The sequence below is a fragment of the Cyanistes caeruleus genome, chromosome 6 (assembly GCF_971803275.1).
Source record: "Cyanistes caeruleus chromosome 6, bCyaCae1.hap1.1, whole genome shotgun sequence".
In the NCBI taxonomy this organism is placed as follows: Eukaryota; Metazoa; Chordata; class Aves; order Passeriformes; family Paridae; genus Cyanistes; species Cyanistes caeruleus.
The window spans coordinates 38668167-38693450 of NC_141706.1; the positions used below are offsets into that span (position 1 = coordinate 38668167).

At 38.3% G+C, this 25284-nt stretch overlaps 1 protein-coding gene and 1 long non-coding RNA gene across 10 annotated transcripts in view; one reads left to right on the top strand and one right to left on the bottom strand.

The window, feature by feature from the left end:
* Nucleotides 1-25284, top strand: part of MEIS2 (Meis homeobox 2) — a 174252-nt gene that overhangs the window by 135625 nt on the left and 13343 nt on the right. The window lies entirely within an intron of this gene.
* LOC111930331 (uncharacterized) lies at nucleotides 5805-24545 on the bottom strand. The gene is made up of 3 exons (XR_002865120.2): nucleotides 24231-24545; nucleotides 10685-10729; nucleotides 5805-8225 (listed from the first exon to the last, which is right to left on the bottom strand). It is a non-coding gene; the product is annotated as an uncharacterized LOC111930331 (long non-coding RNA).

Genomic DNA, 25284 nt, shown 5'->3' on the forward strand with positions numbered 1-25284 from the left:
GCTGCTATGAACGGATTTGGGGGAGGAGTGAAGATGGAATTATCGGCAGCTGGTGTGGGCTAGCAGTAAATTGCTGCTCCCTTAGAGCAGAGGGAAAGCTGGGGAAGCTGAGCCTCAGGAGGGAGTCTCAGGGCACAGTTGTCTTGTGGAACTGTCCTGGCCCAGCACAAGTCACACCTGACATGAATAAAGACAAAATCTACTCATGAAGAGTACATCTAATAAGTTGAGCTTTCTTTACCTAATTTCAGACTAGCCTTTTCCATTTGGGTTTTGATACAGCTGTAAGTATCAGATCTTTGCAAAGATAAACTAGGACAATTTCTGCTGTGCCTCTGTCACACCAGACTCTGGCTTCTCAACTAGTCCTCTTTCTCTTCGTCTGTACTTTCCCTCACCATGGCACATAGATGTTACAATAGCTAGCTGTTGCACACATCATCCTACCCCTATCCTACCACAGTTATAGCTACTCTGGGGTATTCTATGGTCAGACAATTTTTCTGGCCCGATTGTTTTAATAAAAAGCACGCTTTCCAGCAATTTTGCACCAGCAAATCTGTTCCAGGTTAATTGTCATGGGAGTACTGCACTAATTACTCATAAATAAACAATTCCTTCATTTATCACTTTACAAACAATGAGGAAACTTTTCAAAACAAGTCTATGGAAAATTCCTAGGTGTTCTAAGACAGCAAAATGAGGTGTGTCAAGTCAGTCTGGAAAAGCACAGATATACTAAACCTGAGAACCTGTAGAGGGCCAAAGGCATTTTCTTATCCATTTGAGGAAAGAAAGAGATAAGGAGAAATGAGATACTTGCTATAGAATAGTTCCCAGACTCAGTGATTTTCCTTTCAGAATTTCAGTGTCACTGTGTCCAACATCTTTCTCTTATCCCTTAACCTTTCATTTTTGCAGTTGTCAGTGCTCACAGTCCCATAAGCCACAAGTTGCAAATCCAATGAAAAATATAAAATACCAAAATATCGACCAGATGTAAGTGTGCAGGGTAGCAAGAACAGGCAGTGGACACACCTCTCAGTCAGCCCCATCAGCTCATTCAAGATACACATGTGGCTTGTTGTCAGAACTTGTGGTTGCAGCCCAAAAGGATCAGGATCAAAGCAAGAGCTTTCCTAGTTCAAAGCCAAATTTGTGTCTTTGCTGGCTCATTTGAATTTTTCATCCAGACTTTCATGGCTTTCTTGTGTGCTTGTAATTACCACATCTTTAAAACCTGACAATCCCTTCATATGGGCCAAATTCTTTTCTCAGATTGTGCTTGTGCTCTACACAGGGGTCCAAGAAAAGATATACATATGCTCTCTACAACACAAACTTTGGGCCCAGATTTGATCCATTAAAATGCGAATAGAAAAATAAGCAAGTTATGAGTGAATACTTCACAGACAGGAAAAGAAAGTAATTCAGAAGCTTCTGTATAGTATCCTTGGGATCTGATACGTACTTCTAGGGTCTCCAGCAGACATTAGGATAAGTAGATAGTTGAATATTTTCCCTTTGAACGGTAAATCAGCCCAAATCTGCCTAGCAGAAGAATTAAGCTGAAGCTTAATTAATCTTGCATTAGTATTTCCAGTGGATGCATTGTAGGTTCTCTCCTGGTTGGAATATGAAAGCTCCAATCTCCACTTGTGCTCTCCTAACTCCTTGATTTCCATGACTGAGATGATGAGCACCTTTGCAACTCCAAAACAACAAAAAACAGCATGAACTGTCAGCTTCCTCTGGGGTGGGGAAATGCCCCGTAAGTAGAGAGTCAGTGAATCTAAGACTCACTGCACCCACATGCTCAGGCTACACAAAGTTTGTAGGTCACTTGTTGGAAGTGAAGATTAGATAGCAGAGTTTAAAACAGGCAGCAGGAAGTTTTAAACCTGGTGTGGAGAGAAAAAAGATCTGACCTGGAGATCATGGGGCCATAATCAGTTTTAGCGTACTTTCTACACTCCTTTTACTGGGCACAGAAAGAGATCATAGGGAAGCAGAAAATTGGAAAACACTTATAGAAAGTACCAAAAGGATCTACTTCTTATTTAAACTTTCCATGATATGTGGGTTTTAACCTCATTAACTCTTCCTCAACCAACAGGACAATTGCCAGCCTTTCACAGGTTTTCCATTCCCACACTTCTGGAGGTCCTGTCTCTCTCCTAGCAGCCAGTTAAATTCCCTTAAACATCAGCTTATCCTTCTCTTCTGACCCACAGTTTCCTCTTTCCTCCATTTTATTTCCCTTTTCTTCCCTGATCTCCCAATGTACTTCGTGACCACCTCTGAGCAGAGTCAGCAGCCCAACTCAGCCATAGTGACTCCCATTATCCCTCACTTTCCTCTGTGCGTGCTTAAATCCTTTCCTGACCTCCAGCAGGCCTTCCTACCTTGGGTAATCCCAGCGAGGGGTGCTCACTAGGCTGGGAGTCTCTCCTGGGCCTGCATCAGCCTGCTACATTCAAATCTCATGCTCTGAGGCTTCCTCAGGTCAGACACATTCTGCAGTGAATCTGACCTGGGGAAGCCCTGGAGCACAAGGTATTTGAAAGGAGGATCAGTCTGAGGTTTGAAGCAGAGAAGGGGGGCAGCGGGGTGTGTGTGAGATTCATGTTCAGACCAGGTCTTATTGTTTCTGAACCAGTTTTTCCACTGCTAGCTAACCATCACAGGTACCCAAACCACATTTCCTAAGCTACTCAGCAGGTCAAATTACTTCTTATTGAAGTGGAAATAAGACATGGGGTTTTTTTCCCATTGTTTTCCCTAAAAAGTACTTTATATATAGGTGTGTGCAAATGTACACATGTAAGTGCAATGAAGCGTTTAGAGATTACAATCATTCCCTGAATTAAAACTGATGAATATAAATGTTTAGCATGCTTGTTTAAATTGTGAAAGTAGTATTAATTAGAAATGTTTGTTTACACTGTTTTGGTGGTGTCAAGATGCCTGACTATAACTATCAGGACCTGTCCACCTGTCAAAGATCAATTGGGTTGTTTTAGCATTGTCTGCCAGCAGGAAATCTCTGGGTCCATACAGGCCTCAGATGAATGAAAAAAGAAAAAGGTGTGTAAAGAAAAAGAAAAGGAAGACTTTCTAAAACGTGCAGTTCTTTATGAAAACCACATGCTTCTCTAAGCTTTTCAGTTGTCATTACTCTGCCATATTTTTGTATTTGTAGAGTTTGAGTATGAAAAATAACTAGGTATGATATAATTATTTTCACATTTAAAACAGAAACAAAAAAAAAAAATACTTTCGCCTTAAAACCTTGACAGAAAATAGTTTCATTGCACGAATCAGTTCTTTAAAAAAGGAAACTCATTCTATAAGTAGTTCTCTTATCCAGCTATGCCTAAAATAGGACTGACTCTATCTAGTATCCCAATTATATAATATGGTATATTAAAATAAGTTTCCCTTAATGTTGCATTGCAAAGGGTTTGGAGTCCAGGAACAACGTTGAAATAGGGACAGAGTGACCTTTTAAAAAGAAAAATGAAATGAAATACACTTTCATTTTCCAGAAATATGCATGAAAGTAAAAACTTGACAGCATGGAAGAACATAAGCAAATATATCTTTTTATTTGAAGATAAAAAGAAGCAGGGGCTAGATAGGGAAAGGAAAAAACCTGTGAAAAAAACGGATGATGCAGTTTTTACGAATAAGCAGCTTAATGTATCTTGGCACCCACAGTAAGCCTTGTAGGAGCTCAAAGTGCCTCAGGCAATCTGTGAGCAGAATAGCAATTTTATTACTTTGTCATTAAACCAATTTCACAGCAGTATTGTTTGTTAATGAGCAGCGGCAAACGAGCGAAGATGTCACACACTGGAATAGCAGTGAGATTTGTGACCCAAGCTCAGAGCACTAAGATGGAAAGACCATGGCTATAAAAAAGGAAATACTTTGGGATGAAATGCAAAGTCTATACAGCAGAGCTTGTGTTTATGAGCTACCATTTTGCTAAGAGCTGTGAGAGAAATAAAGGTCTGGAAATATGCAGTTAAAACAGGGCCTATAAAATTAAAACCAAATTAAAGTATAGCAGAGGATTACTGCACAGGCTGTACTCTACAAAATATATTTTAAGTGATGAGGTGAAATCTAAATCAGTTTTGTTTGAATTTGGTTGGTATTTATAAAATCCAATAAAGCCATACCAAATTCAAAACCAGAGCAGCAACCCAAGTCCTGTGGTCTCTGATCTATAAGCTCTACTTTGAAGAAATTCAATTTACCAGTACTTAATTAGCAACTTGTCCTCTCTTTGTAAGCAAAGATAATATATAGCTCTATATAGGAATATAAATACTGGGCAGACGTAATCAGTGTGCCCGCACACGTGCGTGCACACACACACACACACACACACACATGAACGGAGACACCCTGATCGCTCTGATTCTGTACCAAACAGTGAATCAGAATCACCTAGAAAAGAGATTACATTAAGCTGAACTGTATCATTTGATAGGACTCCTTTTTTTTCTTCCTCTTCTTCTTCGTCTTCTTTTTTTTTTTTTTTTTTCTTTTTTTTTTTTTTTTTTTTTGAGCCAGGGCTGATCTTACAAAGAGATTGGGAGAGAGCCTTGAGGGATACAAGAAACAGTGCCAAGCAGGCACATTATTGAATCCCTGCAAGGCATCCCGAGGTAAGTTTGCTGCCTGAGCTGTCTTTCCATGTTTATACACAGGGAAAACTAGTTCAAGCAATGCAATAAGTGGATCAGCATGACTGACTTAAAGGAAGAGGGGAAAATTAGCCCACCATTTTGCTCCATTTGCACTAGAGATGGGGAAATAATTTTGCTGTCAGGACTTGCTTCTGAGCCACCTCCTTTCTTTCCGGTAATAAAGCCCCACCCCATTTGTTTCTATTACAATCACATTATTTAGCATAATTATCCTCTTAAAAATATCTAGATCACTATATATGCTTCCGTTCTTCTGCCTGTTTACTACCTCACCCATGAGGATTTCGGCACAGTAGCTACCATACATTTGTGGAATGCTTTAAGGGCTCTGGCAACAGAATAAATTTAGCATATTTGTGCGTGTCTGTGTGCCTGTGTGGATCTCGCTCTCAGTTTCTCACTCTCCGTGCGCGTAGTCAATTTGAACAATGTATTTCACTTCAATTCACAAGCACGCTGACCTCTCTATCCAGTGATTAATATTTTTAGATGCTTGGTTTCATAGCTTGGTAACTCGTGCATGTTTTCTGCTATTTAACTAAGTGGGTAAAGGGGACGCTGCAGGAAATGCTCATTGTTGAGCAGTAGGCGGTGCTCACAGTTCTGGGAGCTCAGCTTAAGACTGTTTTCTGCCTGACAGGGCAAGACCCCTAGACAAATCCCTGGCTGGGTCTATGGTAGTTGGCAGCCATTCAAAACTGGTTCTCTGCCAGGAGTATTACTAGATAGCCAGACAGATCAATTCACTTTTACATTCCCGCCATTATTTATAGCACACTGTATATCTGCTCTTGCTTATGAACTAATGATTAGCAAATACAGTACACATAAAACATAAGCATTTGTTCTGTGCAAAGCTTTCTGTTGCTGATATTGCAGATAGTTTTACAGGTCACGGAGCCTTAAAAAGGATTTAAAGGGCATGTCTTGTGTAACATTTGTTCCTTTGAAAATGATGCTCCCTTCCTATTTTTGTGTAATTGGAGAGGATAGAAAGGTTTACTTGCTGCTTATGTTTCATTGAATTCTTGCATTTCCCCCTTCTCCCACAGACTACTAAGGAAAACACGTAGGAAGAGAGGCTTATACAGTATTATTTGTTATTTAAGAACTGTAATTCTATGTAACACTTAGGCTTTTCTTTTCAAAAAGATCTATTGGTAAAAACAAACAAAACCAAAACAAAACAAAAAACACATGAAAACCAACAGCCCTGCTTACATTTCAGAAGATGCCAGGGTGACTGCAATTTTGTAAACTGTAGAGAAAGATAGATGATTTGAAAACTTGGGAAAAAATATCACACTTTTACTAGGTCCTTGTGGCTGTTAAAATACTAGTTATAGTATTAAATTGCTTGTTATCTGTGTTTTTGAGCTAGAATAGGAAAGGTCAGCCCAAATCTAAGACACCGACTTCAAAGTAACACAGCTCTTCAGAATTTTTAAAATCCAGATAAAATCCAAACTTAATGGCCAAATGAATTCCTGGCATAAACACAGGTCTGTGCAATTTCAACATTTTTAGCTAATCGCTGCTACTGGTCTTGCCACAAGTTCCTGACAGGTAGCAATGCTTATGCTTATTACACTGAACATTTTTTCTCTGGAGAGTTCACAACAAGGGGGTAAACACACTTTCACTTCTCCGAAATGAAGTTCAAAAGTTTCAAAACATGAACTCACTGGACTGCCTGAGTTAATTCAAGGTGTGCTGCTGGTGGAGAAATGTTAAATAACAAGGAAATCTGGTAATCTGGTAATTTGGTTTCCTAAACTGTTAGTTAACCTTTGGTCTGGGTTGAGGTTTAAGGGAATATGATGTCAATATGTTCTTAGGAAGTTGTCCCCTTTCCATTTGGCAACAAGTACACCAGAAAACTCTATGTAGCCTCAATTCCCTTATTGGGAACTGGGCATTTACAGGTGCTCAAATCGAGGTACCCTAGGAGTGCAGTGCTATGATAGTTGCTTTCTAGGACAGTGAGAATGCAAAAATTAACATTATAATAGTAATCAGGATAACTAAACCAAAGTGATTTACATCCAGTGAAACCTGGCCCAATGGAACAGTAAAGGTATAATTAGCTTTTCTTACCACTTAACATCAAAAATAAGTGAAGAGGAAGAATAGAAGTGCTTGAACAACATAAGATCCCTAAAGGGCACATGCTCTGATAAAACCTTTCTGCTCAGAAAAATGTGATTAAAGCTGATTTGGGAATGTTTTGCACCTTATGTGATCAACTCCACACTCAGTGCATACAAAAGCCCACAATACCTATTAAGACTATCTTATACTGGCTTTGTATTAAATGATGTATATATCCAAGATGTGGGTCAATGCAGCATCAGGAATGCTGGCTTGGCAGAAGTCAAGTCAGAACTTTCAGAGACAGTCATGTCTAGAGACTGGTATACAAAAGTGAATAATCCAGAATGACAGGCCTTTCTACACCTCTCTGAAAACTCAGCTGTCTTCCTTTTTTTGTCTTATTTGGAGGGTAATGTTGGAATGGTGAACTTGTTAGTTTGATGTTACCAATGATGAAAGAGCATCATTGTTTTTTCCAGGAAAAACTGAGAACTGGGAGAAATTGGAAGGTTTAATGTGTTTCATCTTAAAAAATACCAGTGAAAGCAGAAGGAGATTAAAACTTCGGGTCATCAGAGTGGGGCATTTCTGTATTATCAGAAAAATTATAGTCCAGAATGTCCTTCTCGCCTTAAATAGATTGTAATAATTCTTTGATATCTACTGGTTCTATCACTTCTTTCTTTTCCTTCTGGATTCCTTACCTAAATTTAATGACTGATGTAAAACACAGTCCCATACAGAGTTTCTAAAGTCAAATTTCTGTATTGCACTTGTACAGTAGAAATCTCTTCTTGGCCAAGACTATCACTGAGGCAAGACTTATCAAAAATTCATTTTTCATTGTGGTTTTCAAAACATTGCATTTTGAAGGGCTTTTTATAAACCATCTTTTATCAGACAATATAAAATATGCTGTATTTCACTTGCTTGTTTCAACATAAATCAACACCCAAAAAAGTTTTTTCAGCTCTTTACATTGTCTGGCCTTGTTCATTTGTAAGCCTGCAAGTTTAATAAAGACTACTTTCCCTGTGTAAGAAGAATATTCCATTTTACATGGAGGGAACAAAGCAAAAAAAAAAACCAACCTACATTTTAAAAGCAATGCTATATCTCAAAAATGAATATATTATATGTTGATAGGCAGAGTGTCCTGTAAAGCAGCCAGTAAGTGCTTTGGAAGACACTGAGAATATTTCTGGGGTTTATATTGAAAAATAAATCAGGAATTTTCTATTAACTTTAAAACCATGTGGAACTTCCTTAACACCGCACTCTTTTGTGAAGAGTAAACTTCACTCTTCAATGTGGTGAGGTCTGTCCATGTATGTTTTCCAGGATGTCTTTCCTTCTCTCAACTTTAACTTTTCAGTGCCTTCTGAAACCCAGTAGTTTAGTCGATCAGAGCTGTAACAGGAGGAGAGAAATGAAGGCACAGTAATTTAGAGTTCACTTCTACACAGGAGAACAATATTTTTTTCTGGGGGTAAAGATGGAGTGCTGCTGATCCCTTGAAGTTCTTGCTACTCAGATCTGGGGAGTGAACTCAGGAAAAACCCACTCATTTGATTCAAGATAAGACCTTTTCTCAGTTACTTTCTGTATCATAAGTCTTTTCCTTGAACCCTCATTTCTCAGACTTTACTCTCTGTATGGATGAAATGTGGATGCCATCTTACTTACAGGTGTTTTTTCCTGAAGTGAATCATTACTTTAGAATTTTTTTAAAAATAAAATTCATGATTGATGTATATGCCTTTAATTATAATGAGCTAAAACAATTTTATGCACAACCCAAAATTTTCACTCTTGCTGACTAACCTATTGGTAAGTTTAGTCAAAGGCCACCGATACAAAGGACAAAGCAGTCTGCTCAGCAAAAGCCAAGATGACTGTTGGCTGACTTGTTCAAGAACAAACACTCAGAACTCACTCCTCAGACAAGGCCTAACTCCATTAGGCTGTCATAGCACCTGCCTAACTCTCAGTCATGTTAATGAAGTTATCCATATGCTTATAGACAGGCACACGCTTAAGTAAACTGCTAAATCAGGGAGAGCAAGTCTCAACAGTCTTTGGCTCATTGAAGTTCTGGAGGGTCATGTTTGCATAAAAGCAGTTCTGAGGAAGAACTTCATTCCTCAGCCACATGACTTTCTGTTTATTTGTATATGCCAAAATTCTGGCTTAAATGTAATTTTCTTTTTCTTTCCAAATTTCACAGACAAACCCAGAAACAGTGCTGTGGTTTGAGCACCAGTTTGGCTATAACAATTCCTTTAGATTTGAAATATGATATGATAGTAAAGCAAAATTAAAGATGAGTCCAAAATCACTTCATGAACTATGGCTGAGGTGTGTGTGTTTTCTGCTGAAATCCAGCATTATATTAATTTCATTTGATTGTGCTTACTGCAAATATTTCCTATAACTCTACTCAGAAACTTCGGGTTCTCCTCTTTTGGAGAACTAGTCCAGGACACCTGACCTGTAGACTTGTTAGTCATAATAAGACAGCTCCTAGAAGCTCCAGCTGAGATTCAAACCTCACTGTGTGCCACAGTAGGTGGGTCAGCATCAAAACCCTCACATACTTTTATAAATACGACACACATATCTGTTTTATGTACATGGATAGCTTTGGAAATCTGTCCCCTAAAGTATTCAATCACCTGACAAGGTTATAATTGTCTGCACAGCCTTTCTGACAATAAGTATTAATAGTGAAGTCAGGAAGTGGATTCAGCATGTGAACAGGGTACAGACAGCAGACTGTAGCACTGACATGGAGCTGTGTGCTTCCACAGAGGTGTTCAAACAATAGTTAAACACGGAAGCAACAAATTTGAACTGTTGAAAAACTGCAAAAGCTTGTTCTTGGAATATCATACTAACATATTTTTGTATTATGTGACAACATATTATAGCGTAAGATATAAAAGTATAAAAAATATAACTAAAATATGTTAGGTGGAAAAGCATTAACATAACATAAAAACATTTTATTTTTTTTCCTCTTAAATATAAACGCATTTTGCTGCTTCATTCTCTGGCTTTCCCAGAAAATCACACTGTCTCTGTGTAGATAATCTAAGTGAGGCAGTGTTTGGGGCAGATTAAGATCATATTTTCAAAGAAGTTTTATTCCTTGAGTCTCTCCTCATTGTCCATGTTCCTGTTCTGAAGCCTGTTGAGATGAGCTGCAGTTTTTCCACAGATTTCAGTTTTGAATTTCAAATCAGTCCTCAAATAGCATTTGAAATAATGTACTCAAAGAGCTTTTGCAGGACAACACACAGATATATGTGTCCTGTTTCCCGTAGAGGACTGCAGCAATTTGTGTCCATCTCTTCCTTTTTTCTATGTGTCATGACACAGAGATAATAACAAATGACTGAAGATACTACAGTAACACCACAGAGCTGTAACAACCCTCAACACTCTTCACTAGCATAACTGTGTTTACTACTGTTGACCAGCACATGAAATCACAGAGAAACCACACTACAAAACATGTACCTGACATAGGTGTTTTATCTTGACCTCAGGGCACAGATTTTATGAACATTTACGCCTGCAAATTTGGGGTGTATGAATTGTTTCTGCTGTATATGGTGACTCTAAATGAACAATGTGCAGTAGAAATGCAGGATATACCACCAGGGAGGCAATACAGTGGGGAGTTATCCCCATGGACTCCTCTCCAGCAATGCCCCTCCCCATGTGTTCTTGATGCTTGGTCTGTAATAGCCTACTCTGACCCTGACTTTGCACAATAACTTACTTCCAAGAAACAGCCATTTAAGAGGATGCAAGCTACCTGTGACATGAATTGTTTCAGTGGGAACACAGTATTTTATGCTTACACTGGCAGGCTCAGAAAAGGGCATAAAGGTTCTTGTCTCCGTCCACTGTAAAATAAGCAAAAAATATCAGCGTCAGATAAATCAGAAGGTGCTCTGGCATGCTTCACTTCTGCTGTGAATCTCAAGATTAAGAAAAAGATGACCTGGCAAGGAAGGAATGACTGCTTTAATCAATTTGTTTACTTATAATCTTCAAATACATAAAATAGTTTCATTTAAAGGAAAAAGAGGATGCATGATGCTTATTACTTGCACCTTCCTTCAAGGTCCAATAGTTACTGTGCCTGCAATTTATATACTGTAAAATATAGAATCATAGGATATTTTGAGTTGGAAGGGACCCATATAATATAAAATTTTGGGAGGTTCTGATCCAATAACACTCCCGATTGTCCCAAAGTAAATTAAGATAAACTTTGTTGTCACTGAGAGGTTTTACACGGTGCAAAGCCAGGGAAAAATCAGCCTTGCCATTCATGTGATGGCCTAGAACTAGGTCCCTGAAAACTGCTAGATCATGACACTCAGAATCATAGAATCATAAAATCGTTAAGGTTGGAAAACACCCCTAAGACCACCAAGTTCTATTGTCAACCTAGCACTACCACCAAGTTTACCACTAAACCGTGTCCTCACTTCAGCACACTTCCACCTCTCGTTCTTCTGTAGTTTCTTTCACTAGAATTCACTAGATAGCAAAGTGAATTGACTTTGCTATCCCTCTCCCTGGTGTTCACTTCATCAGGCAGATGATGGCATTTGTTTTCAAATGACCCATGCATTACAAAGAATCTCAAGTTCATGTGCTTAATAGAAATAGAAATGTATCTAAAAGAAATCCCTTAAAATAGACTTGGATTAAAACTAAATAGAGCTGAAGTAAAACAAAATGTAGAGAAGCATATGTATTTTCTCATCATAAGTGCAAAAAGTTGTTTTGCCTGCCGTCACAATTTCTGAAGTCTACATCAACACTCTTCTCCTTTTTAAACCAGGGATTCTAATAACTTGTATTGAAATATGATCATGGAGATACCACATTCTACCATGTTTTGGCTTAAATTGTGCTTCCCCAACGCAAAATGTGGGTTTGCCCACAAATGTATTTGAACAAGAACCAGTCATTTCAGGTATATGACTTTTCTGTGCACACTCTACAAGTAAATTCCTTCTGTATCTCTATATTCTGCCCTCCCACTTCCAGAGGTCATTTTTTCCCTCTTCTTTCTGATTGCTGAATTGCATTTCTTTTTACCGTCTGCAAAGGTAAAAGATTATTTATTGGGCTTTTTCAAACCCTTTTCTTTCCTCCCCCCTTTCTGAGGGAAGCATTAACCCAGACAATCATGAGGACATTGTAATTTGTCCATCTACCACTTGGTAAAAGGTTTATCTTATGGATAAAAAAGTATTTCATATGCCAAAATATTTGCAATTTCAGCTCTAAGTTTTCGTCCAGTTCCTACTAGTATTTGCCAAAAACTCAATTACCAGAATTTGTTTTTTGGCTGTTAAAAAAAAGGTGAATCTTGGAATACACATCATACAGTCAGAATTAGTTGTTATTCTCTTTGGTATTCCCTTAAGAGAGACATCTGACTGACAGGGTCCTGAAATTGAAAATGTCTATTTTTCATTTAGGAATTAAATATACAAAAGAAAAAGCACAAAATGAGGACGATATTCTTTTTGTAGCTTTTTTAAAAGCATTAAACCCAAACTTACAGGAGAAAAAGATAAAGATATTAAGGGAAAAAATCCCAAACAACAATAATCAATTAAACATTCAAAAATAAAGAAAAAAAGAGGAGAAAAAATTTATCCAATTCAAATGGTGAGGTAAAGTACTTTTTTATGTTCCATTTCACGTCCTGAAGGAACAATAACATTCTTTTGAGAATCAAAACTGAAATCTAGACATTTTTAGCTCACAGGAAAATATGTGTTTTGATTGAGCATTTATATGAGATTAGAATTCTTAAATATCAGTCTAATTATCTGCATAAAAAATAATTTTAGAAAGACTTCTGAAAAGTTACATGTGAATAACAGTTACAGAACAAATTGTAAACCAGATTCTAGTAATTGTAGCTAGTGCAATCAGGCCCTCAGCCACCATCAGAATTTCAATCAGAGGAAGGTAAATCCTGTGCTGTGTAGAAGAATGGATATATTAGTAGCTAGATATTTTTCTGCCCTTTATTGTCAAATTGTCTCAAAAAACAATAGAAAATGTATCATGTCAAAACAAGGGAAATGAGAGGTGAGACAGGACAAAAACCAATTATTAATATTATTAACCAACAGAAAACTGGGCATTGGGTAGACTAAGGATTTGGTTATTAGTGAAACTGTAGGAATAGCATGAAATATGTCTCTGAGGCATAACAATAGCAGAGTTTTGTTCTTTGTGTTTGCTCATTACAGTAATATGTATTCATTACTGACCACTATTTGCTATAGGTTTTGATCATTTCAATCCTGGATGTTTTCCTGGCTTCAAGGAGGTGTGGGTGGAAAAGGAGTCAGTTCTAAACTCCACTCACTCCTACTCTTTCTTTATTTACTTGCTTCTGAAAGAGCAAGTCTTATACCTCTCCCTCCTTTTCATAATCAGAGTCATCATCTACAATTAATTGGTTTATACCAATAAAGAGAGTAGGTAACAGTCTCAAAAATACTCTCCAAGTCCTTTGCTCCATAGTCTCTCCTTCCTTTGTATTGCCATCAAAGAGTAAAATAAACATCCATCTTCTTTTCCAGGTTCGCCACGGTGAGTCTGAGTTTCTGTCCCCAAAGATTTTGCGTTATATGTTTGCACTATACACTTTACAAGCAGTTATTTTAGTAGCTGGTGGGACCTCCAATGGCAGACTATCCCCTACTCTTGCTGAAGAATGACAACAGTGATTTATTAGGTCTTTCCTTTTTGTAACTACCATGATACTGTAATGAGCAAGTATTCACTTCACACTTCTCTTCCTGATAATCTACTTGTATAGATCTGTGGTTTCCTTTTAATGTCTAGTTCATTAGATGGTATAAATGTGTGCAGCATTTTTAGCTGTGGTTGAGGAAAGCAGGGAATGTTGAGGTTAAGGTTTATTATGACTGTCATGTTCAGGAATGGAGAGCTATATACTATTTCTGCTCTGAGTGTCTGCACATAACTCCAGTTGACACTGGAGTTATGCATTTGCCTGAAAGCTGTTTATCACTTTGTGAGTACTTTCTGTTTCTAGGGGTGATCAGAACAGAATAGATCTGAGTAGCAATTATTTTGCACCTCTTTGAAACTTTGCAGCTTGGTTAAAGACAGGATAGCATAGTATCTGTCCTGGGTTGATTATCAGTATCCTTCATTATATTTTACATAGCAACAGGTAATAGTTCTGTCCCTAAAACCACAAACACAAAAACATTAAGAATATTCAACCGTGTCATTTATTATGTAGAGGGCACTGTACAGTTACCTTCCCCTGACACTTGAAATACAAGAGCTTCATGAGGGAATAAACCCCTGAAAGCTTGGTTGCAATTTACTTCTTTACTTCCTGCACACAGTAACAATGATAATTGAATTGAAAAGCATTTTAAAATTCATAAATATATAAGTAGCCATTATCTAGTGGAAAACATATGTCTGACTATAGGACCTGATCCACTACTCAGTTACTCCAATTTTAAACTAATGTAACTCGACGGTAATCAATGAGGGGGCTGTTGTGCAACTGAAGCAGCATAAGGCAAATAACATTTTTAGTATGTGTAAGGGTCATTTTACTTAAAAAGAAGGCTAGCATTTTCATTGTGTGTTTATTTTGGGCACCTTAAACCAAATGCCCAGAAAAAGAGGTGCTCAGAATAACTGTGTACTTTTAAAGCCTGCTTCTATTATGACTGACAAAAAGCTGAGAGCATTTAGCTATGCATTTCTATTATGGGGAAAAAACATGCTGGGGATTTTTCTTTTTGTGGGGTAGATACTTGTTTTTAAAGTAACCAAATGTAACTGCACAGTAATCTAATAAGAAAGTGATTTCAGCTGGAATTTGTTTTGATGGTTAAGACAAAACTCATAGGCTAGTTAATGGAAAGTGGACAGGATGATCTTTATATGTTCATAAATGCAAACAGTTTAAGATCAGAAGGAGACCATTAGAGTCTTCAGTCTGAGCTATTTTCTCTTCAATTTAACTCAAATTATCTCTGCACTGAGCAGACGAGTTTGGCTGAAGGGTTTTTTTTAAAAAAAAGAAGGCATCCCACCTCAATTTTTCTGAAAATCATTGACCCCTGAAGTGTTAATCATTACACTATGTATTAGTAAAGCATGTGTGGAAAGCAGAATCAGTAATCCACAATATAAAGTTTATATAAAACCAACAATCCTTCCCTGCTGCTCCCCCCCAACTCCTAAGCAAACCTAGCACCATAACCTAGGGGATGAACATAAGAGAACACAGGGCTCTGGTGTTATTTGCACCCTTCTGATAGCTAAGCTTTTTGTGGAGGGTCTGCTGTGGAATTTCAAAGACAATAAGCAAACTTGCACCAGACAAATAAAGTTGCATTCCTTTACATTTTAGATGTGAGACGTAAAACAGATACAGTGCTGCTCAATCCTTTATCAAGGTGACACAACCCCAGAAAGCTTTGATGCTGTCTATTGCAAATCTCATGAGAATTTGAGTAGGAAACGAAATCTGATTAGTTTGTTTGACTCGCCTTTCTAACTACATATATTCAGAAAAGGTTTCTGTACAATTCTCTTCCCCTCTCTTTATTGTGTGGTTTGCTTTGTTTGCTTGAATTTAAAACTGCCATTATGTGAAAGTGTTGCAAGTATAAATAATTTAGAAGATAACTCTGTGGGGATACTAATAATAAGTCCCTGCTTTTTCTAATAGCTACTCATTATGGTTCTGAGAACTAGTATTCAAGTTACACAACATCACCGTGTCACAGATATTGTGGATGTTGACAATAAAATAATTTTGACACCTTGTTAATTAAGTGTATTTTCCTTTTTTAAAATGCCCCTTTTGTTTGCAACTGATTTAAATTCTCTAAAAATACCCAAAGGCTTCTTGAGTACAGAGATTGATGGACAGGCAGATACATCCATCTGGTTTTATCTATCTTAAGTGTGTGGATGTAATACTTTTCCCCAATAAGAAGCCACAATGATACAATTATCTATCAATGAACAATTACTTCTAAGGGAAATCTAATCAGTTAATAGAAGTTAAGAAAGACAAATGTACAAAGGTAATAAGTGGTTCAAACTCAAACAGTCCTACTCTGTTCACTCTCAGTTAAAGAAAAGGAAAACCTTTAATGGGATTTCTCTTGCTTTTACCCCATCACTTTATAAATTACTTTGCCAACCCTTCATAGAAAAATAGTAATTTTAAGTAGGCCAACATCAAGCTCAGGTTTTATGCACATAGTGGCAATGATAGTGTTGCTGCCCTTTCAGACTTAAGTCCATCTGTCAAGTCTTTTTTCTTATTTTTATATTTTTTGTATGGTCTCCAGTAAATGAATAGGTGACATCAGTCTGAATAACTGTTGCTTAGAGAACTCAAGCTCCTTATCATGCTAACTTTATCCTGAGATCTTTTCAAAAGTCATAGGGTAGGCAGGCACTGTTTAAAGCAGTCATAAGCTATTGCCTACTTCATGCTCTGCAAACAGAGAGGATTAAACAACTGATGACATCTATGATGTACATCCTCTCACAGAGATGTACACTGTTTCAGGACTTGGTTCTTTGTATTATATAATGGAGAAGGACACTGATTATAGATAATCATAAACTGTTCAAAGCTACATTTTGGGTTTGTGGGTTTTTTGGGGGATTTTTTAACAAATATTGCAGAGGTTTATCAGAACCATATCCACATCTTCTCTTCCAAAGTGTAGCTGTGTTGTGATGATTCTCAGGGAAAATTATTTAGATATTAAAGGGTACATAGTCTGTTCAAACAAAACAGAACTCAGGAACTGGGAGGAAAGTATCCCTTTAAAATACCATGGAAAGCTTCACACTAATGACTATTAGAGTTAAAATTACTGATGAGACAGAACAAGCCACAGGTACAGCTACTGCAGATTGCTTGGCTAACTTAACAAAACAGAGTATTATCTAAATGAAGTTCATGTTTTCGTATCATTTTATATATATGGGTTTATAACCTGGCAAGAAACATTGACAGTGAACCCAGAGCAACATTACTCTATCAGACATTCTTAATCATGAGTTTTACTTCTTGATATTCCTTCACAGATTTATTCCCACTGTCCCAAACCTATATGAGTTTCCTAGTGTACCTAGTGTTCTTTTTCGCATACCTCCATTGTCCACCCCTCTTCTTATTTCCACTTCAACAATATGTCTCTTTTGCTTTTGCCTTCATCTCTTCCCACCTTGACAATTGTAGTCCCCTTCTCCCAGGACTCTAAGTCTCAATTCTTCATCCCCCCCTTAATGTATAGAGTGCTGGAGCTTCACACACACATAAAAAAAAAATCACCTCCTACTTTAGGCACTTCAGCAACCTCCTTTTCTGGATCACTTTCAAAACAGTGTTCTTTAAAAAATGTTGAAACTTAATTCAACATAGATCTCTCTTTATTTACCCCCTATTCTCCTCTCTTCTCACTTTGTCTCTCTCTGTCCTCCCCTCAGTTCAGCAATCTCAGTTGAAAAATACTTCCTTTCTACCATAGCTCTCATCTAAAGAGCCTTTCTGTATCTAAAGAGCCTTTCTGTATCATTGGCTAGCCATATATTTTCTCCTTTGCCTGTACATACCTCTTAATTTCTCTCCATGGAAACTGGTTTGGGACAGCATTCATGAGGAAGATTAATACTGTATGGCATGCTTAAGCAGTTATTATAGGTCTGTGCTATATTGGAAAAAAACAGAGCATGATCTTGGTAGCACTTGGAATAAATTTGGATTAAATGGGGGTTTTTGGTCTGGATGCAAAACATGCCCAAAGAGATTTTTTTTCTTTCCAATTTTTATCTGTTTTTACTACACTTGAAAAGGAGGCGTAGGCACCCATATTAGCTGCACATCTTTGCATCGGATTTGTCCTAGCAATCAGCTACATGGAACAGTAAAATTTGTGGAATTTCACATTATGATGTTTTCATATTTGTTCTTTTATAGACCCTAATTTCTTGAATTAAAGGCATACAGGTCCTCTAGGGGGTTTTTTTTGGGTTTTTTTGTTTGTTTTTTTTTACTGGAAACACATGTTATCAGGCACCAAAAATTGGGCAAAAAAGTGGGCAGCTAACTGGACCACTCATCTCAGCAAAACTGATTGGTGGTTAGGGGACATACATAAAATACAGCTGGATCTTTCAACTTGGGCTTTTGTCAAAACCCCTTTTAAAGTGCTAAATTTTTCTTTTCCTATTGACCACTATATTTGTTTTTATTTATTTCACTGACTCATAGAGCTAATGCACTTCCTGAAATATCTGTGAGAGAGAGTTCAGGTGAGATACCACAGGCTATGCTGTCTTAGGCTAGAATTTACTAGAATTAAAACATATGTGGCATTACTAGGGTCTGCTAAACTTCATGTGATTTATAAAGATATAAAGCATAGCTTTTATGATTACAATGATGCTAACATTTTTGTGGATGATAATATAGTCACTCTGGAAAGACTGGAGAAGAACCAAGAAAAGGAAATGGAAATTTAATTCTCCTTGACTAGTCAATCTAAATGGGTGTCTGCATTTGTAGTTTGTAAGTTTTCTTCAGTTTGGACAATGAATTCAAATAAAGATATTGCTTTTGTTCCATTTATGGCTAATTTCTTATCAAATTAATTTTTAAATTCTTATGCACAAAAGTACACTGCTGAACTACTTGGCTTGAAGATGCTGCCTGTGAATTTGGTGCATTTTTTCGTCTTTTCACTGTTTATTTTTTTGTTTATTTGTTTTAGATTTCTATTGACCTTAAATTTTGCATTTCTTTTAAAGTTTGGTTAAAGATACTGTGAAACTTGGCTTGAACTTCTTATGAAAGTGATATTATAATATTGGCTTATGAACTAATTAAGCCACAATAAAAGATCCGTGTAGCATATTTTATAAAATATTTTCTCATTATTATATATGTATCTGTTAGATATGTATCATGTTTGAATTGCATATGAGCATCAAGCACAAACCCTGGAATCTTTAGTTTAAGTTAATTTTTAGCTTTTGCAGCTTCTGAAATTTCCACCATCATCTAGTTGCTATCTAGCCCCAAGAAGCTTAAGAACTTTTAGTCCACAAAAAATACCTTTTTCCACTGGTGAGCATGCACAAAACTGCTTAGAAAAAGTTACAATTGAGAAATCTGTAACTGTAACCCTAGCAGTACCATAAAGTGAGATATTGCTCTGTCTATGGTTATTTTATTGTATACAGGACCTCCAGGACAGAGTAGGAACATAAATACATATACAGTGAAAATAGACAGTAACCTGTTCCACAGCAACACATCTTTCAACACAAAATCAGCCTTCCCTCAAGGACCAAACTTCCTCAAGGGCCAAACTCAGTCAAAGTTCTTGTACATCAGCCATACCAAGCTTTGCACAAAAGAGTCAAATGGGGTAGAGCTATCCTCAATGGCTCATTGGCTAGAAAATTCACTTGTTAAATAGAATATATGTTTGCAGGTCTTCTCTTCATCTTGATTTAAATCAATGTCTTAACTGTTCCAATTGAGTTGAGTTTCTCAATCAATGGGCTATTGAACATAATGCTCCATCTTTACTCTTCTTCACTATCATGCCTTTCTTGTTCTCCTGATTTCCAGTTCTTTTGTGTATGTAACAACTAGTCACTAGAACAAAATTAATTAAGAACATGGGCTTGACTATAACAGCCTCTTGGTGAAGGTTCCAACTTCAGATGTGTGAAAGTGAAGTGCTGGTTAATTATGGCTGTAAAATTGCTTAATTTGGGTGGAACATCTTCAGAACATGAACTGAAAGGGCTTTGTTTATTGTACTGACTCTGTGGGTGATTCAGATACTCCTTTAGAATGTGATGGACCCATGCTCATGTCTGTGTTCCAAATCAAGCAGGATAGGGAGGTAAAACTTGATCTCCTTCTTTTCAGATAAACAGCCAAATAATTATGGTGTCAGCTAAAAAGGAGAGATATTTATCTCTGTTATTATAAGGACGAACAGGCCTGTCCTAAGATGTCTGTCTGTCTAAAAGGATCCATAGGAATCCTGATTGGACATAAATGTCTTAACTTGGAGACAGAGCGCAGTTACTGCAGGAAGTAACTGACTGTTAGGAACACAAATACAAAGCAGTGAAAATTAAGGTGGGATGGGATCTTAAAAAGTAGAAATCTACATGCCTAAACAATGTAGGCATTTTCAGTGTTAAGTGATGGCTTTTTTTCTTTTTTTTTTAACTAAAAAAATGTAGTTAGGTATCTAAGTCCACCTTCTGGTGATTCCTGGAACATCTAACCAGAGACAGAAAATTCCTTGAGAGCAGATTGCCTATAATTTAGGCACTAATGTCAACACCCATTTGGTAGTATTATCTTTTAAGTCAGAAATTCAATGAACATTTGGGATTAGTTTTACAGAGTCTATGATGATTTTGATAACAGAACTTGATCGTTTTGAAAATTTGCCTTCTACATCTGAGTGCTTTACTAGACCAGGATGAAATTATGCATTGTTGGATATGTCCCTGCAATTACCAGTTTTGTGTGCTCAAATGCAGGTTTATACACACATTCTAAGATGCCTTTACCCCTACACAGCCTAGGAACAATTAGTGAAATTCTGAAAATTAAGCCTCAACATCCTATCAGTGAGAGCAGTCAGAGCTAATATTGAAATCCATCAGCAACCAGTTATTAAAATTATGTAAGATCACACACAGTTTCCAAACTGCTCTCATAAAGAAAGGTAAATATTAGATAGGTTATATAGATTGGGTTTCATTTCATGACAAATATCTCAATTGTATGCAAAATGTGGGATAGTGGAACACATTACAGAACTAGCCAGTTTTGACTGAAGAAATATGTTTCAAGTTTCTTTCTGTGGTAGGATTTAATTTTCACATGAGCTATTTAAGTGCTAACGACTGCATTAAAAAAAAACCATCTCCTGCTACCCATCCTTTAACAGAGGAAAGAATTAGAAGAAGGCCTCTCTTTAGCTGGGAAAGCCAACAACTGAAACGTTGTGCACTTGAGCACAGGCTTCTTCAATGCTCTGCTCTGCCCATAAGCCAACTTAGTATTGAAATCAGGAGAACCCAGCCTTTCAAATGTTTTAGAAAGAGCAAACATTCAATATTTCAGTCCTTGCTTGTTCAGAAGACAGAAGCTTGTTCAAAAAAGAAGAGAGACAAGAAATGGTGTAATATTTATATATATGTCCTCAATCACAGCATATCTGGCCATCTAGGACCCTTGCAGAGCACCAGCAAGCTTTATCACTGACTTGCCAGCTGTACTTTGCAATTATCTCTGGGGAGCCAGCAAGGTAGGCTAGGGAGCAAGACTGAGCCCTGGAGAGATGAAGGTCAGGAAATATGAGAGCCTGGGATCCAGAGTGATCGGCTGAGGAAATGGTTCTACAGAGATTCTCAATTTTTCCATCCCAAACCAGTTTGGCTTACAACTAAAATACAAGCACCCATGAAACATGCTCATATGTCAGAAACTCTCAAAAATCTTTTTAGAACATTTCCCTCTGATTCATGCGAAATACAAAGAACACAAGATGGGATGAGAGATAGCAAAATTTTCACCAGTATGGCATTGGGAAGATCTGTATATTTACCTCTTCATCTTGGCATACTTAATATAATTGTTCCACATTTGTTCTGCTACCAGCTCATCACTGAGAAGCGTATATTCCATAACATGGCAGGCTGCAGTCTCGTGCTGTGTGGTGTCAACACATCTTTAACTACTAAGACATTAGACCCTCTGGTTTGATGAAGTTTTGCCACTAGTATGGCAAAAATTAAAGAGAAAACATTTAACATCTGCATCTACAGAAAGAGATTTACATAAGCAGAATCTCCAGTACCCAGACAGTGCTGAGAGCAAAGCAAAAGGGATGTCAGCATGTAGGTATGACTTACTGAGAGGTTATTAGGTGTATCCAGATAAGAGCTATAACTTGGGAAAGGGGGAGATGTATTTATACATAGTGTATTATTTATGCCCATTACTTCTAATTGCCTAACTAGTTCTCTTTCCTCTCACGTATACTTTAGTACCCACCAACCAAAGAAAGATGTCTACAGCTAAATATCTGCCAATTATTATGGACTTTTGCTTAATATTCTATTGTTCCACTGACAGCACAGTTTTTAATATATCATTTTATACTATCCTGTACATCATCATTTTCCTGCCTCCCTTAGGGCTCTGGCTGTAATAGTTCTTATTTATTTCCACAAGCTAACATATATGCAAAAGATCTTGTAGTCATGATGTCGCCCCCACCACCCTCACCTCTTCCCATCTTTGTTCTTGTAATCCTTTTTTGTCTGTTTTTAAAGTTACAGTATAAAGAAAAGTGAACACAGCATGTGTGTGGACACAAACCAGGGTCAAACACACAGCTTCTCTCCTCTTCAGCAGTGTTACACTGAAGCCTTTTATTGTGCCCTGTAGGTTTGGGTTTTTAGCTAATAAGCTTGAAAACATCATAAGGGAAATAAAGGAAAACTCTCTTGCTATACCAATGGGCGAGACAGGACTTCAACAGCCTGTGTAGTAACAGATCACCACATGGAATCTGCTGAGCACTTTCTAAGGGAGTGAATGGAGCATTGACTCTGGGCTGGCAGTGCTGCAGTCTGGTTGGCTGCATCAAATGCGATTTCTTACTTTGTTCTTGTTTTGCCAAATGCTTTTTTTGAGGAGAACCTGCAGCAGTATAAGCTGGAGGTTCTTGCAACTGCACCACTAGGTCTGAAACAGAACAGACATCTTCAGGATCCTAGTTTTCAAACTTTCAGCAGTGTGTTTCTATAAATATGTTTTGGCTGTGTTTTTTTTAAAGTGGGCTCTTTGGATCCAATTTCTTGACATTCCCTGGCTGACAGGTAGAAAAATACACTTTTTTTTTCCTTCAGATTTTAATAACAATGAAAAAGTGTACAAGCTTAGTGGTCAAGACAGGACAGTGGGTACAAAAAATAGTTATCTTAAGGCAAAATTTACTGTTAGGGAAAATGGAACATTCCTTCTGAACTCACAAACTGGTAGTGCATGTGCAGGTTGGTTGTAGATGGTTGCTACAATAAGGCTTCTTTCATACAGGTGTGTTTATGCCCCAGGCTTGCTGGCCACAGTCCATTCCATTTACAGAAGCTGAATTAAACAATAACTACCGCATTGCAAAAAGAAGAAGGAAAAAAAAAAAAAGGTGAGCGTCAAAGGAGATGCCTGAGAGCTTTGTTAGGGCCAAGAAAAACCCTGTTGCAGTTGTCAGAGCTTGTTGATGTTGCAGAGAATGGCACTTTTTTTTTTTCTGCTGGATTTTGTGGTTCTGCCTTAGGAAAGAAAGTAAAATGGAACGGAAGAACAAAGTCCTACTCTATAAATCAGCAGCTGCTCCTTGCCAGATCAAAGGAGTGACATTTTTGCTCCTGGACTACTTGTCCACTTTAGGTGCTTGACAGACAGCTAACAGCTGGCCTGTTACATAGTATAGGAGAGTTGGGCTACATCTTCTTCAGAGTAGATGACAAGCTAATCAGAGATACCCATAGCACAGGACATGTGAGCGCACCTTGATCTCTTCAAACATACCCAATACATAATTGCTAAACACCTTTATGCATTTTTGGCAAGTTGCTACTTAGGTAGTTTCCACTGAAACGTAAAAGGGAGAATTAGTGCCTTAATCTTATTTGATCAGGGAAGTTAAACAGATGTTAAATTTGTTGACAACTCTCCTTTTCGATCCATTTTGAATTGCTAAAAAAAATTAGTATGTAAATATTGGTAAGTTACAAAGAGGTGTAAAATACTTGAATGTGATGTTATTCAACAACTACACTTTGTTTGGGTTTTTTTAAAGTTACCTAAAATGAGGTCCTTCTGCGTTTGCAAGACTGTTGGACCCTAATTAGTTTTGAAAATCTTTTCCTAGGAGTTTAAGATGACAAATTAAAACATCTTTAAATGCATGAGTTACTTAAAATTTTAGAGGAGATTTGTTGTCTACCTTTAACATGAATTTGTAAGAGCTAGCAAATCAAAGTGCATGCCAAATTAGCTAAAATTGTATTTAGCATCTCCACAAGAGGTATGTATACAAACATGGAATTTTAATGTCAGTAGTAAAAATTTCAAAGTGATTCAGTTTCTAGTTGATTTCCATCTGCAATAAATCAAGTGCAGGATGAGGTTAAATGCTATGCTATGTCTTGTGTCTATTGACTTTACATTTTATCTGTAAGATATGAATAGCTAAGGAAGTATGTCTGTTTGTCTCCTCCCTTCCTTTCAAGTACCTTTAAAAGATCACTTTTACGGTGCGTGGTAAAAAAACCATATATGAGCAACCTGATGGGGCTGTCAAAAGAGGAACAGCCTCCTCCTCCGGCGTGTGTTCTGTGGTTTCAGGTGGTATGCACCAAAGGGCGCTTGTTTCCCACCAGGAGCCAAGGGGCACTAAGGGACGATACTTTCCCAGTTGGGCTGAGGTTTGCCGGGGGTTGGTGAGGGGAGCTGTGCCCACCCGCGGCAGTGCGTGTGGTGCCGCTCCGCGCCGCGCCGGGGCTGGCACCGAGCACGGCCGGGCCGGGCCGCGGCTCCGCGGGGGCAGCGGCACCCCCGGCCCGGCGGCGGTGCTCTGGCCCCACCTCATGGCGCCCTGCTGCACAGCGGGAGGCCTCCCCTGGGGCCACCCAGGCTGGACCTCGAGGCCGGCCCAGTTCCGCGGCCGGGATCGGTGGTTCTTGGGCGGCCGGCGCTGCTGCTGCCGCCCCCGTGGAAGGGCTGGATGCGGCCTGGAGCGGGGCTGTGAGGGCCGCGGGCCGGCGCTGCTGCGGCTTCGTGGGGAGCTCCGGCTGCGGCCGGGGCCTTTCCTGCCCTGCCGGGCACAGCCCCCTGGCCCGGGCGAGGCAGCGCGGCTCCCCCGGTCTGTGCTGCAGCGCCGGTGCTCTCCTGACAGCCACCAGGGCTTTCCTCGGCAGAGCCAAATCCTTTCTCCGCGCTCCCAAGGAGTAGTCTGGTAACCCAGAGTTACACGTTTAACGAGGCAGATTTTCCTCTGAGGTGAATAGATGCCCGTCTTGCCAGTTCTCATGATTTTATCACAAGGCTCAAGTTATTTCATGTTAACTCGAGGTCCCAGCTCCAGGAGACAATGGTTATGTGAGAATCTTGTCAAGTAAGTTTCTAGATTTTGTGGCTGTTTTTAAAATGTGGCGCAATGACTGAAAAACTCGCAAAGTAAACACTGGGGAGAGCGCTGTTTAAATTTCTGATTTTTTTAGGACAGTCTCACAGTTACAGGACGAGCAAAATCATGATTTCCAACAATTGGCAGCTCCAAATGGCACT